This window comes from Macaca nemestrina, chromosome 5, assembly GCF_043159975.1.
Source record: "Macaca nemestrina isolate mMacNem1 chromosome 5, mMacNem.hap1, whole genome shotgun sequence".
Classification (NCBI taxonomy): domain Eukaryota; kingdom Metazoa; phylum Chordata; class Mammalia; order Primates; family Cercopithecidae; genus Macaca; species Macaca nemestrina.
The window spans coordinates 105748532-105755514 of record NC_092129.1 but is presented as its reverse complement, the minus strand read 5'-3'; positions in this window follow the sequence as shown (position 1 = coordinate 105755514).

Here is a 6983-nt window from a genome sequence, read left to right as displayed (position 1 = left end):
GCATTTCCACCTTGTACATCTGATTTATTTCTCTTTTTACACCATTTTCTGTCACAAATCTCACAGCTTTCCAAACTATAGTACAACTGGTCAAAATGTCCGAATGTTGTATACCAGGAAAATATGCTGGCAACTCAACCACAGCACAAGTCTAAAACCAAATTTTCTAATACTGTTCTGTCAAAACCTTTTCCTTGTCTGATTTTTGTCACTTCTCTTCATGGAGACATGAATGCTTGTATTAACTTGGGTTGAAACATCAGAACTTCAGAGTTATCTCTGATTCCATCCCTCCTTCCACCCATAGGCAGAGCCTATCATGTAAAAATATTAGCAATCTGTTAGCAGTGATGAGGATACTCTCTGGCACAAATTGCACATATAGTGAGAGTTTGAATAAAATAAATCTGTTTGCTTTTCAGCTTGCTGCTGCATTTGTGTGGAAAGTGCTAAGTTTGCTGCTAGGGAAGTAGGAGAGGAAATAAGGAAAACAATAAACCAAGTACAGCTTTGCAAATACCCAGACACATTGGATGGACACAGAAGCTTTCACTGGGATATTGTGAAGGTTAGGTACTTCCTGTCTCCATTACTTCCTGTGACCGTGACCTCACATTACAAGCCACTATGGTTGGAACTGCTGGCAAAATGGAAAGAACCAGAAAGAACATCAAAGGAGAGTTTTAAAAGGATATGAAATGTATTAATTTGTCATAATTATCTATTTTTGATAGAAGAATCTCAGAGGTACTTAAGTTGATGTCTTGGACCTTCAGTCCAGTGCTGGCATCTTGTAAAACGTCTTAAGTTCCTACCAGGTAACTTCTGCTTTCTGTCACAATGCAGGGGAGAAGTTCTAGGAGGAAGTCATGTATTTTTCTCATCTTTATATGTATACCCTGTATTTCCCTAATTATACATACACATATATTTATGTTACACCTTCTATTTCTCTTATTTACATATATTATTAACAAAAACTTTTTAGAAGATTGTAGAAATAAGACGATGTAGGCATTTGAAATTTTATGAGAAAGAGCATGTCAGATTTGGGAGTTTGGGATTTTTAGAAATTGCCATAAGAAGTAAGTAAATGCTGTCACCTTGCCTATAGCTAATAAAAATATATTATACATTTGAAGTTTTCTAAGAGAGTGGATTCTCACTGTACACACACACGCACACACACACACACACAATATAACTATGTTAGGTGATTCACATGTTAATTAGCTTGATTAGGGTAATCATTTCACAACATAGACATATATCAAACATCACTTTGTATGCTTTGAATATATACCATTTTTATTTGTCCACTATACCCCAAAAAAGTTGGGAAAAACAAGACTTCATTCCAACTGTCAAAATCTACTTCTCAGGAACCTACTCCAAGGGAGTTGCCATTCCTTCATATTATTATTAAATTGCTTCTTCATAGAAAACCTATCTTTGGTGAAAAAATTAGACTCCAGAAGTGATATTTTGCCAGAAACATCTCTAAAAGCCTTTTTATCTCCCTGATGAACTCAATGTAGCTATGGAAATTCCAATTTCCTATCTGGGGTCAGCTTCAGAAATGTGCTTATTTATGTGCTTCGAATTGACTTATCAACTAATGAACCAAGAAACAATTTTTCTTTTGGCTGTGTTTTAAAAGGGTCTTGCTCAAATTTTAAAGGTTAGGGCATTTTAGAGTCAGATTTGTTTCACAATTTTTCTATGTAACATATTCTCTTCCCATTAAAATGTAATTTTCTCTACCAATAAGGTGTTAGGCTTTTGATCCCTCAGAGAAACTGTACTTGACATGAGCATTACCTCATCCAAATGTATGTTCCCAGTGAACCTGTCATCGAGTGGACTTGATGCCTTAATTTTTTCCTTTTGTAGCAAGATGCCTAACTGGTTACTTATGCAAGCATTGTTAGTGAAATTAGGGGGAGTAAGGGGAATAAAAAATGTATGGCAATTATGAGTGTTAGAACTGAGCACAATCATTATTGCAGCATCTGAGGCAGACATTTCAGGGTAAGCCAAGTAGTCTCTTCAGAATAAAAATGAGGATAATTAGACTCAATTCATTTATTCAACACTTGGGTCAAGTCTATGAACTCTACAAAGATAACTGTGCCATGGATTTTGCTCTCTAGAGTGCTAAGACATGTATATGGTTTGTCTACTCATTCAACAAACATTTTCTGAGCATGTTTTGTCTCCTGAGGTCAGCTCTGGAGAGACAATGGTACATGGCACAAATCTTTGCAAGTGCTGAATATAATACCTGATATTAATAGGCTGTGAGTGAAGAGCACAAAATGTGTAGTGGGTGTTCATGGGATATAATAGCTCTGTGCATGTAGAGGGGATTAGTAAGGGCCTCATGAAGGAGGCAGAATTTGCTCTGGACCTGAAGGAAAGACAGGATTAGAAAGGTAGAGATGCTAAAGTAAGTTGTCCTCAATAGAGAAAATACCATAGCTGAAGGCCCCTCATATGCTATTCTTATCTAATTATGTGATTCTAAGCTCAGGTGATCCAAAGAAGTTCCTCAGAGTTGTGGCAAACTGAAGCCAGTGGTGTAGGTTGAAAGAAATCTGAGGAAGATTAACACCCAGGAGAATCTAAGGTGCCATTGTGGGTGAATCATTTTAGGCCGTGTTTCAGAACAAAATTTCCACACACTCTATGCCAAATACTCATGGACTTATACTTTTGGTTCATAAGTTTGATGAAAAACTCTGGAAGCCTATTGCAGAGAATTGAATAAGGTAAAAAAAATCTACCTTTTACTGGACACATCGTTTAGGGAGCTAAATAGTCTCCATCATCAGAAAGTTCTGAGATTCTCCTCGGAATCTAAAATGTGATACTTTCCTCAGCAGCTGACAGTATTTTTGCTACATTTTCAACTTGCCTTCACTTCTGTTTATTTCACTTGTCTAATTTACTATCTAGGTAATTTAAACAATGAGAATACAGTGACCCACAATTTTCCTAATTTAAAGGTAGCCCTTGTGCAATATTAAATTTGCATCTACATTGCCTGCCTAACAAGACTGTCACCTCCTTGAGGTCAATGTGATGTTATCTATTTTTTTAGATAGCATCTATGTATCTAAGAGATCTATCTGTGCAATAGAACCATACAGTCCTTCATAGATAGGGGGAGCACAAATGTTGGTTGATATTTAACCGAAGTATCAGACCTACAGCTTTCTCTCTAAGAACTCAAACTTCAGAGAAAGTAGATTCAGAGAGTAAATGTTTTCCCATGGCTCAGGCAAGAGGGGTGGTTTGTATGTTATTTCTTTCTTATTTCCCAGTTAGACTTTTGGAAATCTGCCAGATGTAATTGAAAAACCCTGCTCAGCTTTGTCCAGTGTCTCATTTGAGGATCGGCATGAGTTTGTTTACTTGAGATTAATAGGAGTCAAGGATATACAAATTCAGCAATGTATGGATAACTTTCCCCTTTTTAACGTTGGCCTCCACACAAAACTACCACCATATTGTTGAATTTTGGAAGTTTATTATGCTTTATTTTTTCCTATTAAAAAGAAATATAAATGTCATCACACTGTAATAGTTTTATAACCTGTTTTATCATATTTTAAAATATATCTTGAATATTCTTTCATATAATTAAATAATCTTCTACAGCATAATTTTAGTATCTATGAAGTTTCCATTATGTGCTTATATTATACATTTTTACTCTGAATACATTATTGTTATAAAGAATGCTTGCAATTTATGGCAATAAATATATATGGCTAATTCACACATTATTCTAAATCTCATTGTACTCTCCAGTTAGTCATCATTAGTGTCTTGAAGTTCACTGGTTTGGCATTTTATGTATATTTTTATCTGTATGCATTAAGAAAGTTTATTTTTTATTATTATTATTATTTTTGGAGACACAGTCTTTCTCTGTCCCCCAGGCTGGAGTGCAGTGGCGTGATCTTGGCTCACTGCAATCTCTGCCTCCTGGGTTCAAGTAATACTCCTGCCTCAGCCTCCTGAGTAGCTGGGATTACAGGCATACACCACCACGCCTGACTAATTTTTTATATCTTTAGTAGAGAGGGGATTTCACCATGTTGGTCAAGTTGGTCTTCAACTCCTGGCCTCATGATCCACCTACCTTGGCCTCCCAAAGTGCTGGGATTACAGGCGTGAGCCACCACACCCGGCCAACAAAGTTTTTTTTTTTTTTAAATTATTTTAAAACATTAGAATTTGTTGGAGATAATTAGATAGGTATATTTCTAAATATATATATATATATGTATATAGTATGAAACAATAATCCCATTAAATCCTATACAAATAATGATCCTGCTTATGAAACCTATAGACCCAACCAGCTAGCTTCAGAAATAGAACATTACTGGTAACTTAAAAACAGTTTCTAGTCCTCCCCCACTGCCTTTTTCTCTCTAGACCCCAATGATTACCACTATCTGAAATTTTCTGTATGTTATCTTTAAGCTTTGCTTTATAATTTTAAAACATACACTTACAGTCCTGAGAAAGTATTTTTAAATTTTATATGGTTTCATTACTATAGAGGTGGAGACTTTTTTTTTTTTTTAATAATACTTTAAGTTCTAGGGTACATGTGCACAACGTGCAGGTTTGTTACATATGTATACATGTGCCATGTTGGTGTGCTGCACCCATTAAGTCGTCATTTACATTAGGTATATCTCCTAATGCTATCCCTCCCCTCCCCCCTCCCCACAATAGGACCCAGTGTGTGATGCTTCCCTTCCAGTGTCCAAGTGATCTCATTGTTCAATTCCCACCTATGAGTGAGAACATACAGTATTTGGTTTTCTGTTCTTGCGATAGTTTGCTGAGAATGATAGTTTCCAGCTGCATCCATGTCCCTACAAAGGACACAAACTCATCCTTTTTTATGGCTGCATAGTATTCCATGGTGTATATGTGCCACATTTTCTTAATCTGTCACTGATGGACATTTGGGTTGATTCCAAGTCTTTGCTATTGTGAATAGTGCTGCAATAAACATACGTGAGCATGTGTCTTTATAGCAGCATGACTTATAATCCTTTGGGTATATCCTCTGTAATGGGATGGCTGGGTCAAATGGCATTTCTAGTTCTAGATCCTTGATGAATCGCCACACTGTTTTCCACAATGGTTGAACTAGTTTACAATCCCACCAACAGTGTAAAAGTGTTCCTATTTCTCCACATCCTTTCCAGCACCTGTTGTTTCCTGACTTTTTAATGATTGCCATTCTAACTGGTGTGAGACGGTATCTCATTGTGGTTTTGATTTGCATTTCTCTGATGGCCAGTGATGATGAGTATTTTTTCATGTGTCTGTTGGCTGTATGCATGTCTTCTTTTGAGAAGTGTCTGTTCATATCCTTTGCCCACTTTTTGATGGGGTTGTTTGTTTTTTTCTTGTAAATTTGATTGGGTTCTTTATAGGTTCTGGATATTAGCCCTTTGTCAGATGAGTAGATTGCAAAAATTTTCTCCCATTCTGTAGGTTGCCTTTCACTCTGATGGTAGTTTCTTTTGCTGTGCAGAAGCTCTTTAGTTTAATTAGATCCCATTTGTCAATTTTAGCTTTTGTTGCCGTTGCTTTTGGTGTTTAAGACATGAAGTCCTTGTCCTGCCTATGTCCTGAATGGTATTGCCTAGGTTTTCTTCTAGGGTTTTTATGGTTTTAAGTCTAACATTTAAGTCTCTAATCCATCTTGAATTAATTTTCATATAAGGAGTAAGGAAAGGATCCAGTTTCAGCTTTCTACTTATGGCTAGCCAATTTTCCCAGCACTATTTATTAAGTAGGGAATCCTTTCCCCATTTCTTGTTTTTGTCAGGTTTGTCAAAGGTCAGATGGCTATAGATGTGTGGTATTATTTCTGAGGGCTCAGTTCTGTTCCGTTGGTCTATATCTCTGTTTTGGTACCAGTACCATGCTGTTTTGGTTACTGTAGCCTTGTAGTATAGTTTGAAGTCAGGTAGTATGATGCCTCCAGCTTTGTTCTTTTGGCTTAGGATTATCTTGGCAATGCAGGCTCTTTTTTGGTTCCATATGAACTTTAATGCAGTTTTTTCCAATTCTGTGAAGAAAGTCATTGATTATCTCAATAGATGCAGAAAAGGCCTTCGACAAAATTCAACAACCTTTCATGCTGAAAACTCTCAATAAATTCGGTATTGATGGAACATATCTCAAAATAATAAGAGCTATTTATGACAAACCCACAGCCAATATCATATTGAATGGGCAAAAACTGGAAGCATTCCCTTTGAAAACTGGCACAAGACAGGGATGCCCTCTCTCACCACTCCTATTCAACATAGTGTTGGAAGTTCTGGCTAGGGCAATCAGGCAAGAGAAAGAAATCAAGGGTATTCAGATAGGAAAAGAAGAAGTCAAATTGTCCCTGTTTGCAGATGACATGATTGTATATTTAGAAAACCCCATTGTCTCAGCCCAAAATCTCCTTAAGCTGATAAGCAACTTTAGCAAAGTCTCAGGATACAAAATCAATGCGCAAAAATCACAAGCATTCTTATACACCAGTAACAGACAAACAGAGAGCCAAATCAGGAATTAACTCCCATTCACAATAGCTTCAAAGAGAATAAAATACCTAGGAATCCAACTTACAAGAGATGTAAAGAACCTCTTCAAGGAGAACTACAAATCACTGCTCAGTGAAATAAAAGAGGACACAAACAAATGGAAGAACATACCATGCTCATGGATAGGAAGAATCAATATTGTGAAAATGGCCATACTGCTCGAGGTAATTTATAGATTCAATGCCATCCCCATTAAGCTACCGGAGACATGTTTTCTAAATGTTGTCGATTAGAATATTGCCTTTCATACTTAAATCTTTAATCTGCCTGGAATTTATTTTTGTTTATGGTATGAAGCAGAGATTAAATTTTATTTCTCCTAACTGCATATCAAATTAGCATAAT